The sequence below is a fragment of the Gracilinanus agilis genome, chromosome 4, assembly GCF_016433145.1.
Source record: "Gracilinanus agilis isolate LMUSP501 chromosome 4, AgileGrace, whole genome shotgun sequence".
Taxonomy (NCBI): Eukaryota; Metazoa; Chordata; class Mammalia; order Didelphimorphia; family Didelphidae; genus Gracilinanus; species Gracilinanus agilis.
The window spans coordinates 316,297,686-316,311,077 of NC_058133.1; the positions used below are offsets into that span (position 1 = coordinate 316,297,686).

General features: G+C 36.4%; 1 pseudogene; it reads right to left on the reverse strand.

Moving 5' to 3' along the window:
• Positions 1-6,736: 6,736 nt before the first annotated feature.
• Positions 6,737-7,629, reverse strand: LOC123246485 (annotated as a pseudogene).
• Positions 7,630-13,392: the final 5,763 nt, after the last annotated feature.

Below are 13,392 nucleotides of genomic sequence, written 5' to 3' on the forward strand. Positions count from 1 at the left end.
GTCTAAGAGCTTGTTTCTCTCTGTTCTGCCTCCCCTACGCCCACCCCCTTAGATAGATTTGTATCTGAGTCCTTTTCAGTCTGTTCCATTGAAGTTTTCCTGGTCTAGAAAATAGCCTGGGTATATCTGCTGACCCAAGCCATCTTTTTTAGGATTATTGCAGCAGATCTCTTGGTGAAGCTTGTCTCTGTTAACCTTGGGCTTTTGTTGCAGCGATTAAACCTCCTTTATTGGTTTATCCAGCATGACACCAGCATAATTTAAATCATATTCCTGTCTATGTGCAGTTTGGTGCTTTCACCCCTCAAGTTTCAGCACTGCTGTTGCTTTTTTTTTTTTTTCTACTCTGCAGTTCCCTAGGGATGTGTCCTTGAGTCTTTTTTATCTTGCACCTATACGTATTCCTGCCTGTGGCATTATTTTTTTATTTGTGCTGTACATGTACTCTGGTGACAACTTGGCAAAAAAATATTCTGGCAAGCTCTGTAACAACTCCAGGTGCATCATGTAATTGCTCTTTAGTTATTAAAGTTCTGAGAGTGAAAACTTGGAATTGAATCATGTAAAAATATGTTCATTTTTGGAGAAGTCATTTCTTTTATGACCTGTCTCTGGCTATTTTCTTGTGGCCTTTGTTAACACTCTCTCAACTCCAAAGCTGGCTAATGTTCTTTATCCTTCAGTGTCTGCAATCAGTTCCTATGTTACCCTACATTCTTCTCAACTTCATAATTACTGGGCCCCTGTGGGAATCTCTTCAGTTACAGATTGTGACAATGCGACATAACCATTCATAGAGAGAGACATATTAGAATCCTTTTCCTATATAGATAGTTGACTTAGGGTTAGAAATTCCCAGATATCCCCTCTGGCAGTGCTTGTAAATGAATTTGATCGAGGATGAAAGTGAAGAAAAGAAGTAAGTGGCATAGTAGAGACAGAGAACTGGAAATCAAGGAGACCTGGTTCCAAATTTTATCTGACATTTATGGTCTTGGGTGTATGCTCTTCTTATTTTGCTTACTTCATTTTGCATCACTTCATATAAATATTTCCAGGTTTGTTTTGTCATCATCTTGTCATTTCTTATGGTATAATAGTATTCTATTGTAAGCTTGTACCAAAACTTGTTCAGCCATCCCTCAAATGATGGACATCCCTTCAGTTTCCAGTTCTTTGCTATAAATATTTATGTACAAGTAGGTTCTTTGATCATTTTGGGGAACAGACCTAGTAGCAGTATTGCTGGGTCGAAGGATATGCACACTTTTATGGCCCTTTTGGGGATGGTTCCAATTTGCTCTTCAGAATGGTTGTTTCAGTTCATAGTTCCACCAAGAGTGCATTAGTGTGCTTTCTTTCTTTCCAAAAATCCTTACCTTTTGTCTTTGAACTGATACAAAATGTTAATCTTAAGACAGAAGAGCAGTAAGGGATAGGCAATTGGAGTTAAGTAACTTGCCCAGGGTCATTCAGCTAGGAAATGTCTGACAGACAATTCTTTAAGACTATTAAGTTTCAGAGAGCCTATCTGCAAAGGTAAAAGAAATTGGACTTCCCTATACCAGTGAAATAATAGGTATTATTTAAAATGTTTTATTACCTTTGTTTACCTGCATTTACATCTATTCTGTCTGCCTCATTAAAAAATGAATAAATCCATAAAAAGCATTTATATACTAGACAATTCACTGGGAGCTTAAAATACAAATACAAAAGTGAGATATTTCCTTTCTCCACTTCTCCAGTACAAGTAGGAGAGTATAGACTAAGACAGGATGTTCTGGTTTGGGAAATGTTGGTGGGTGGGGGGAATCATAAACTAGTTGATTGTGATATGTGCAGAAAGGTAGGTTGGTGACAGTGTGTAGGACTTGTGGTAAGGAAATCCTGAGTTCAAATCCTGTCTTAATATCTATGTGACCCTGGGAAAGTCACTTAACTTTTCTAACTCTTAGATCCCTCATCTATAAAATATAGTTAACTATGTTATTAACCTCATAGGATTGTGGTGAGGATCAAGTGAGATAACATATATAAATGTTTTGTAAACTTTAAAGCACAACTTGGGTTCTACTATTATTGTTATTTTTATTATTTTTTTTAAACTCTTACCTTTTGTCATAGAACTGGTACTAAGTATTGGTTCCAAGACAGAAGAAGATTTAGGGCTGGCAATTGGGGGTAAGTGACTTGCCTCGGGTCACACAGCTAGGAAGAGCTGAGATTAAATTTGAACCCAGGCCCTCCTATCTCTAGGCATGGCTCTCTATCCATTGAGTCACTTGGTGGTCCCTATTATTATTGTTTTTTTTTTTTTTGCTATATCCTTTCCAGAAGCAATGTTGACATTGATTTTTATTATCATTCCAAGAGTAAGAGGTAGAAATTCTGACATGGGATCATGAGAGAAAGAGAACAGCCTATCCATAATGGCAAGGAGAGAGTGGATGGGACATTAAGCACGGTCTTTTGCCAGGTAGATGTGGTAGTTTAGGTGAGTTGCATTCATGCACTCACCAATCAGGACAGCCCAGGCCTGAGATAGAGGTGGGGATGTATTCACTTTCCCAGGAAGTGGGAGTTTAGGGCATGGTCTCCAAGTTTCTGGTTCTAAGAGTTCTATTCTGGTTAGGGAAAGCAAGGCAGTGGCAGGGCAGAAGACCTACTGCACAGGACAGATGGCTTGATAAGATATTCATTATGGCCCATTCATTTCATAAGCATGTATAAAGGAGCTTTCTTTGGGTCAGGTACTGGGTTAGGCATTGAGGATACAAGGATAAAAATTGGTACCATCTCTTTCCTCAAGAAGCTTGCAATATAAAGGAGACATTGGATATGTGCACAAATAAATAAGATACAAAGAATGTGATTAGTGCAAAGAAGGGTTGAGTCAAAATATAAGAAAACAAGGAGGGAGAGCACAATTAGCTTAGAGAATCAGTTAAGGGAAAGGTTACTCCTGAGCTAATCCTTACTTCCTGCAACCAATTCTCATATAAATAGAAAAAAAATAAAATCCTTGATCTAAAGGAGCTCATATTCTAAAGTAGGAAACAATACATAAGAGGTGTCAGCTGCAAGGTAAATGGAAAAGTCATGTGATTCTTAGGCTGCAGTGGTAAAGCAGATGGTAACACATCATCTTTAATGTAATTTCTATCAATAAAATCAGGTTTCTGAGGCAGAACCACTGCCAAGTGCTTTGGTGACAAGAACTTTCTTTTTTCTATAGATCTTCAGTAGCTATAATTGCAGCACACACAAATGTAACTTCATGCCCACAGGGCCAAGATGATATGGCTATAAGGGCTAAATGTGAAGCAGCACAGGTGGTCTGGGGCATGCAACATCTACCTCCAGGGCTATGGGGTTTACTTACACATTGTTGATAGCTGGTTGGCATTTGGGAATATGGTGATGGCAAGGAAGGTGGGCCCCCTTCTCCCCAAGGGATTGCTTCTCTTAGTGATAGCTGCACAGGGCTCAAATTGGAAGCTAGATAAGTGGTCTTGGGTGCTCTTAGGTCAAGGCTCCATGGGTTATTTCTGAGGGTTTGAGAGGAGATGCTGTCTAAGGTGATAGTCTGACTTGCTTAGTGGTAATTGATTGGTTGGGAAATGAGAGCATGTCTGGTTTCCTTGATACTACAACAGCTGCTTCCCCAGATAATGGCTGCTAGAGCAGGGCTAAAAAAAGGACTAGTGATATTTTGAATGTGGACTTCCTTTTTAACTTGTTCCTAGTGTTTCCCTTATGGAGGACTATTGACTCATGAGCTATGTCATTCATTCTGTGAATTTGGGATGGTCTTATAGACCTTTTCATTGTACTGATCATTCTTTTAATGATGTATTTCCACTTGTCAAAGTCCTTCTCAAAATGTAGTAGGATGTTCACATACCTTGTCCTGGCAAAGCTTAATTTCTATTTCCTTTTTTTTGGTTGCCATGTCAGATTGCTGACTTATGTTGAGGTGGCAGTCCACTATTGCCCTAACTCCCTGTGGTCTTTTTAATACAAAGGACTAACTAGAAACTAGTCTTTAATTTTCAACTCATTCAATTGTTTTTTGAATCCTAGATTACGACTTGACATTTATCTCTATTAAATGACATCTTATTTTCTTCTATCCCATCAGGACCCACAGTATCTTATTCCTCTGCTGGCTAAACCTCCTAGTTTGAAGACATTTGAGAATTTAGTAAGTGTTGGCTTTGCTTTCAACTAGGTAATTTATAAAAATGAAGAACAACAGAGGATCATGTAGAGATCTCTAGGAAACTAGACTTTTTTTCCAGCTTGACATTGAGCTATTAATTACTACTCATTAGGTCTTGTCATCCACTCAGTTTTGAATACATTTACCTGTACTGTAATGCAGCTTATAGGTATCCATCTTTCTTGTCTGATAAGGTTTTGTTAAATGTCCTGTTGGAATTCTGGCACACTCTACATCTATGACATTCCTCTGACATACCAATCAAGTAATCCTGTCAAAATAGAAAATGTTAGTTCAGTGGAACCAGTTACTGAAGAAACTATATTGACTACTACTAGTCATGACTATACTTTCATAAACTATTGCTTTAAAGCCACGTGGCATATACATACATATATACATACATACATATATTTGCATATATATACACACACATATATATCAATAACAGATCACTAAATTTTGCATTGCATTTTGATTAGCACAAAAGCTCGCTATCTTCCTATTTATGTAATTCTCTGTTAGGCATTTTTCTACTCCTCTTAGTCAACAGATTCTTCTTGGTGGAGAAAACAAAAACGAAATAGGAGTTGAGTACATTTAATTTCTTTTCTGTCATCCTTTATCAAGTTTCTCATCTATATTGAGCAACAGTCTTATTTCTTTTTTGATTTTCCTATTACTCTCAGCTTTAAAAAATTCTTTTTACCATCCTCAAAATGCATCATTAGTCTCAGCTCATTTTGAGCTTTAGCACTCAACAATATTCTTACAGAACTATGTGACTCTTTTGCAAGCAACTTCTATTACCTGCCTTTGTTTCCATCTCCTATAAGTCACGTAAAAATTAAAGGTGGTCAATATGTTCTCTGTGCATCTATGTTGTTCTCTTTAGACAGCTCCCAATTTTCTTTCTCGTTAGAATTATTTTCTTCCTTAGTGGAAGAATTATTCCTTATACCTGCAAAAATTTTTGTCCTGGTAGTGGGATAACTACAGTGAGGACTGATGTTTGCTTCTCATCTTATTCTTAATAGTTCTGTAGCAAGTGCTCTTACTCTTATACATTGATTCATGTCCCGTTTCTATACTTTAGCAGATTCTTGGCCTAATTTGCTAAGCCAGAAACACATTGAAACCTTAGTCATGGGCACAATAGTTGTATTCAAATCAAGATAAAAGGGCAGGAGGGGAATGGATCTTGTTCATTTACTTGTTTAATCCTTATTTGTGGCATTTTTCTATCTCATGCATTTAGTCCAAATGGATACATCCACCTTTTGTCTCTTCAGTATGGGTACTCCCTTTACTAAGATTACAAATCATCCATGCTTCTTATTCTAGGCCAGTTATAGCAATGTTTTTCCCTAAAGGATCTACCTTTAAGGCTCTCCAAAAGACCTTTTAATATCATCTGTTTTTCCATACAACATTTGGGCTGGCCATCTGTTATTCTTCACTTTTAGTACATAGCTGTTCAGCTACTTTTCTAGTCATAATTGCCCTTGATGGTGTCTTTTATGCCACTTTTGCCTAATTCATCATTGGGATATGATGTGCTGTATTTTGATACAGCATTTGTCTTTGTACTATCTTATGGGTCATCTACAAATTTTGCTACTTTTGAGATTCTGTTTCCTGATTTTTTAGCAATACTTAAATATCTTTAAGGAGAACGTTGGTTTTGAAAAGAGGGTTTTGTAGCAAGTTTGGGATCATTGACAGTAACACGTAGTGTCCAAATTGAGACTCAACATGATTTCATCTTTTGATTTAATTCTGAGTCTATTTTCCTAAACCTATATCCTGATACCCTAACTCAAAGGCCTAATCTACCCAACTCTTCGTCAAAATCTGGGCAATTAGAAGTTTTCATTTACTGTATTTTCTAATGTCAATTGCTAGACTTATGTCTTCTGAGTGCAGGTCATTGAACATTGTATGTAAAAGAAACTTGTATGATTTTTATGTATGGGAGATACTATGTGAGGAGAATCTTGAAGATTCCTTCTTATTCTGCTAGGTGACGTGCTTTCTTGTAATCAATAAACAATAAATACATTGGAATATTGTATTCTCTGAGGCCTTCATTTAGGTATCATCTATTATAGAAATTTCTTATGAAATGCTAATTATTCCCTTCATATAGTTTCATCAAAGATACTATTAATGAATCCACAGGTTATTTACAAACAGACTTTATAGGACTGAAATAGACTGTTAGTATTTATTGATATCTTCTTAGTCACTATCCCTCCTTTTAGGGACGATACTGTTCATTCTCTTTTCCAGTCTTTCTTCCAACAATTTCTTTAAAATAGATCACTGAAGAGCTTTATAATTGGGTCACCCAAAACAAACTCTCTTCTTTCTGTATTTTGTCAGGTCGACATATCTTCTTCTTCTTTTTCTTTAATATTTTTATATTTTAATTTAATGCCTTATTTTTAAAATTCAAGAATGCTTAAACAGTTGCATTTCCTACTGCTGCCTTATTTTCATCTACTGTTACTATTTTTTGAGTCTCTTCTGATAGGTTATGCCATATAGTATGAAGCACTCTAAAATGAACTGGTAAACAGAAGCCCTGGAATCTTCATAGATCATCTTGCTGGGCACCTTATGAACTGCTGAAACTTTAAATTGGAAGCAAATACTTGTCCTTGAAATGAAAGACTCCTTACTAACATCTACGATGTCACCAAATCTGTATAGTTTTACTATTCTCTCTAGATTTTCTGGTGCTTTCTCTTCTACAAACTGCATTTTATATGTGGTATGTCAGAAGATTTTTAATGCAATTTTGCTTCAATATCCAAAGATTGTCATTAATTAAAATAGGTCTTGCTGTTGGAATCCATTCATCAGTTCTTTTGTCCAAAATGACATCAAGGTAGAAGGCTCCAGTGACCACTGGAATTCCTGGGACTCTGACTAAAGTAACTGTGTATTCATCTTTGAATGCCCCCTCTGTCACACATCCCAACAAAATAGCACAGGAATGCCAACAGGCCTTGTTCACTTCCTCAGGATCTTTTTATAAAAGTAAGAAATTTAATTTCACATGACTTGATCAGAGGTTTTATCATGTCCTTGGGCTGCCCAGACAGAAACACCAAAATGGATTTCTTGCAGTACTATTTACTTAAATGCATGACACAATTATAAGGAGCTAAAATATTTTTATTCATCAAAAAATGTAGCACCAATGTCAGATTTTCCAACATGTTTAACTTTGGTCTTCTCAGTTTGAAGAATGAGTGCAACAGCCTCTTTTTCTTTCTGTTAAAGAGTTCTTTTCATGTCTTAGTTACCTCAGTAGATGAGAATTGAAAAGGAGCCAAGGCTATGAATTTCACACCACTCCATGGTATATGCAAGCATCCTACTATCCCTTCTGCCATCACAGCCTGACTTCATCTTCCTAAATTTCATTTTCACTTCTTCATATAGCACATTAGGCATTAAAGTTGTCATGTCTAAGAGTAGTGGTTTTACTACCTTTGCCAATGATGATGAGAAAGGCTAGCTATTGAAATATTGCCAAATCAATTCCTTTTATTCACTGTTCTGCCTTTTTTTTTTTTTTATCAATACATGCTTTTGGTATGATATTTCTTTGTCAATTATCAGTTTTTCTTTTATAAGGACAAGGAAAGGTAGGGCTAGAAAGCTGCCTTTATATGTTCAATAAGCTAAATACTACAGAGGGCAGCTATAATGTATAAAGAAGATAGTATCCCAGAAACAAAAATTTAATGGAAGATAAAATCCAACAAATGAGTCAATAATAAAACCCCCATTGCTAAGAGCCCTCTTTACAAATACGCAATGTATGGTAATAAGCAAGATAAACTAGTGGTACAAGAATTCAAACTGGATCTCAAGTATATTACTAAGCATATTATTTTTGGTATGAGAATCATAACTGAAATGTATCTCCAGAAGGGGATATTTCATTCAAAAGAAATTTGAATGCTTAAACTGATTATGAAGTCATGGATATGGATGTTCCCTTTAGTGATTCAGATTACAACCTAGCCACGCTTCCCCATCCTGTGCAACTCTGGTCCATGTTCTCCAATGAGATCAACACAAAGGGCTCTATCTAATTGGATTATTTCTTCTATTGCCCTCGATATCATAAGACTACCAGAAAAGTTGATAAGCAATGTATCAGTTATCCCTCATTCTCAGCATCTGACTAGCCTATCTTGTTTTTACATCATTCAATTATTTGGTGCCATTCTTTAGTCAAGTCCTTCATAGTTCCTTATTTGTCATATGGCAAAACCTGCACCCACTTATTACGAAGCTTTCCATTGTCTTCAAGATGAAACTAATTTCCAGTTTTTTGGACTTTATAGTATTTTATGACTCACAACACTTAGAATATTGGTCATAAAAGGTGGGATTTTATTTCAGGGGCCATTGAAAGTGTTTTATACTTTTCCCCAAAGTAATCCCACCTTGTTTTCTTCTGTACTTGAATTCTGAGCTCATCTCACTCTTTATTTTTATTATCTCTCTAAGATCTCTAAGCTGATGACTTAAAGTTTTTTCATCTAATTTAATGTAATTATCTGGAAAACAATATATCTCATGCACTTGGATTTTCCTTGTGCATGGCACATGTAAATAAACTTCTTGGAGTTAAGACCAATCTATAGTGGAAAATGCCTGTTTTTTTAGGAGAGAAAAGAAGAAGAAGAAAAAATCAACAAAAACTATTCAACAGATCAAAAAAACCCCAACAAACCCTCACATTATATACAATGTTCCACACTTGTGGGCCTTTACCTCTGAGAATGTATCCTTTATAAATTTGTGGCACTTAGTTTCAATTGGTTTTGTCATTGTTCTTTCCATTTATTAACATTGTTACAGTCCAATTTCATTCTTGAAGGGTATCTATGCTTTGCAGGTATGACACTTCTGAGTGATTATAAACCTTTGGCCTCTCATTCATTAATGATGAATTCTATTATCCAATATATTTTTTCCTTTTACTTCCACCTTTGCAGTAAAATCATTAAGAATCAGTGTATGTTGTCTTGATTCAAAAAAATTCTGAACTTGGAAAATATTTTGGACAGATTTGTATTGATAGGAATTTCCTAAACACCATTTATTTCAATAAATTGAATTGCATATCCCACCATTTCCTAAGTTGTTGAGCAACATTATTACCCTTTGAGTATTTGGAATATGTGATTGACTAATTTTTCTGGGAGATTATAAACTCCTTGGATGTATATGTATGTGTATATATATGTATATGCATATACATACATACACACATACATGTATATATATGTATTTATATAGGAGAAGCATTTCCCCAATATCTGGAGCAAGATTTCTTGGACAGAGTAGGTGTTCTATAAATATTAGTTGAATAGGTATAAACTTACTTGGAATTTCAGGTTCTTAAAATTGATAATTCCCCACCTCTTTTTTTGTCTTCTATTATCAGCAATCCCCACAATTTATTTGGTGACATTTCTAATAACCGTTACTGAACTTATAAAGGAATATTCCATTAAATGGTTTAGTAACACACATGTGAGTCACAGCAGAAAAGAGCTCTGGATTTGGAGTCAAAAGACCTGGGTTCGAACTTAGCTTTGCTATTCATATGACTTTTGGCAAACCACTTTATCATTTTGAGACTCAGTTTTCTTATCTATTAAATGTGGGGAATAGATTAGATGATTTCTACAAGTTACTTCCATCACTAGATCTGTAATCCCATCATTTTTTTTCAAGCTGTATTCTCTTCACTGGAGACCAGTAAAGCAAACTCTAAATGTTATTCAATAGTTGTTCTTTGTAGAACTCATATTACCTTAGTTGAAGGTAACCCGATAGGACTCAAACCCATTGGTGAGTTAGGTGGGTGTCTACTTCAAGAATGTGAAGATTTCTCCCAATAGAATGAGCAGGTGGAAATATGTTAAAGGGATTTTCTTAATCATTCCTTTAAGAGACAGGAAAGAGAGCAGAAAGATTTCCAAGTAGAACAGAAATGACAGGCTTCTATGAGAGTTAGCCACAGATGAAGATTCTGTTATCTAGGAGACAGATATATAAGGAAAAGTTCAGTTGGCAGTTGAGGGGCTTTTACCTCTGGACCTGGAGGGAGCAGAAGGTTGGTCTGGGTTTTTCAGTCAAGAGCCACTACTGGCAGTTTTTACTACTGACAGTTGAGATAGAGAAACTGATTAAAGGAGTTAGTAGGTGATGAATATTTATTAGTATAGGTAGGTAGTTAGTGAAACAAATTTAGATAGGGTAGGTCAGATTAGGCTTGATCTGCCCAGGAAGAAGAACCTATCCTCAAAGACAGAGTAGGTTTTTTTTAGAAATTTAAGTTAGGATTAGGAATTTAAGTATAGTCATAAGGTACTATAATATTAATCTTACTTTCCTCCTTTCTACTTTCTATCTGTAGTTCTCGAATTAAACTAAGTGTTTTTTTTTTATCAACTACTCTCCTCACTTTTGTCAAACTCCTACCAAATTAACCCTTACATACCATTTGTTCTGATGGCCATGAAGCAGGCACTGTGGAGCCCTTAGAACTTGGCCAGAAATCAGACACCAAAATCATCCACTACATCCTGGTCCGTCACCAGTCATCTTGATTTTTGTATTACCTCTAGACTTCAGTGGCTCTAGAAGATAGAGTGAAGTCAACAACTTTATGCAACTTTGTCTCCCTTAAATCTATTTCACCAGCAAGTCAAGAAACAACCCTTTGATGTCATTGGTTCTCTTAGAATATGAAGGATGAATAACAACAATTACTTTGCTTAATAGTCACTCTAGTGTTATAGTTGTGTGGAGTTCTCAGCTGTGTGGTATCAGCTGAATGAAAAAAATGATTTCAATTCTTTCTTTGTTTCTCTCGTACTGAGAACAGAGTCTCAAGCATATAAATAAAAAATTCTTTTTTAATGAACAAACAAATTGAATAGGAGTGTGTAGAGGTGAGGAGATTAGAGATGTGTGGTTGAGGTGCTCTCTTCTCAAAAAGATGTTTCTGGAGAAATATGTAGTGAGTCTAAATGTTAATTTGGCAGACATTTCTCTTTTTACTCTTTGTAATATTTTGTCATTCCCAGCCCTTATTCCTTTTCAGTTGTGTCCTATTCTGACTTTCCTCCTTCCTGAAGATATTGACCTTTGGTTTCTTGAAAATGTTTCTAGTTTTCTTTTGCTCTCGCTACTTAACTCGTTTTTCTCCTTATTTTATTAACCCCATAACTCTTGGTGCCAGACACATTCTCTTAACAACTCCCATTTCCCCTACCCTTACTCCCAGAGAAATCACTTGCTTATTTGATTATGGACTTTCATCTAATCTTTGAGTTATGAATTAGGCTCTCTTCCCCCCATTTCCCCAACAGGACTTCTTGCTAAGTGACAACCTGCCAGAGCTATGCTATGCCATGACTGCTGCCTGGTCTGGATGTCTCAGTTGGGTCTCTTCACCAAAGAGCAAAACGAAAGGGGAGGGGAGTGCATTTCTAATATGCAATTAAGATGCCTATTAATTAACTGTAAGTAAATTGAGAAATGCTTTAAGATTCACCTTCTTATTGAAGTTATTAATTAGTACATTGAAAGTAGATACATTTAATTTTGGTCTCTTGGCTCTTTCCTCTATATTTTCCCCCAATATCTTTCAAAATATATCATTGTCCTTTTCAGACTAAAGGACAATGGAGAATCAGTATTTGGAATATAGGCAGAACAGTTCACCTGGGGAGAAAAAAGCAGAGGTATTAGTGCACATACAGAGAGATTGCTGCATTACAGATAGAATTTGAGGGAGGAAAAGTTCAAAGCATCTCACAGCTGTCATCACGATCAGTCATACAGCAGAAATGTAGGAAGCACATGAAATGTCCTGCCTGAGGCTATTCATTGATTATGGCAGTAGTGGGACAAGAATCTTTGAATTTTGGATACCCACCTGGTACTCAAGCCACAGTCCTTCAACCTTCTCTCACTCCTGCTGATTTCCTCTTTCATCTCATTAGGATCTTTGGTCCCATCATCCCTTCTTCTAGCCTGTCTCCCCCTGCCTCCTATTGCCATGTACCCTAGAATCCTTCACCCTCTTAGCTCTGGAAAATCCCTGTCTTGAAGTAATTCCCACTATTGTGTGTCTCTATTCTAGTCCTAGGATGCTGATTATTTCTGGGGAAAACCAGGAGAGCAAATTGATTAGGTCCAGGGCAAATTCTCATTACTTAACCTTAGTTCATTTTTCTGACTCAGGCATCCTTTGTTTTACCTCTTATTGACTCCCTCTCCATTTTTTCACTGGGATGGCCAAAGTTTTTACAATAGAAATTGGATAGTCAGACCCCCACAATTCTACTTGTGCTTCTATTCACATATACTTGGAAGTCTTGCCTCCTACAATGAGAAAATCATGGCCCCTTAATATGAACTCTTTCAATTTTTTCACTTTTTGTTTTCAGACATGTTAAAACTATTCCTCTCTTCTTACCTTGTTGTCTATGAAAAAGAAGTGGGCCTGGTTTAATATTTTTTTTTAATTAAGGCCAATCCCTTGACCTGGACCTTTGATTTCCACCCTCTTTTGACCTATCTGGGATCTTGCTACACCAATCACCAACTTCTTCTTGCATTTTTAGTCTTGCCTACTCTCCTGACCCCTTCCTATTCATATTAAAACTTTATAAGTATTCCATATCACCACAAATAGATTGCCCATGACCCTCTTACTATTTCAAGTTAACATGTCACCTCTCTTCCTTTAACATGATCGGATTTAGAAAGGATACTTTATATGGAATTCAACTGCATCCTCACTACTGTTAAAAAAGGAAAAGGGAATCCCTGGGATGATGTTATAATGGTTAGTTGGTTTGTGCTAGTGAACCAAGCCCAAGGATACTCCCCCCAATCCCCACCTCTACCCCCACCCACCCCCACTGGCCAGATATTGATTGTTTGGTTAGGGAATTTTGCATTACCTAACCTTCACTACTATTCCTTTCTGATCACCCCATTACCAGAGGAAACCAGTAGTGGGCAACTTACTTGACTTTCTAATGCTGGCTAATCTAATCTATTAATACAGAGATCTGAATGGTTTTAGAGGTGGCAGGCACAGAGGAAGATGTTTC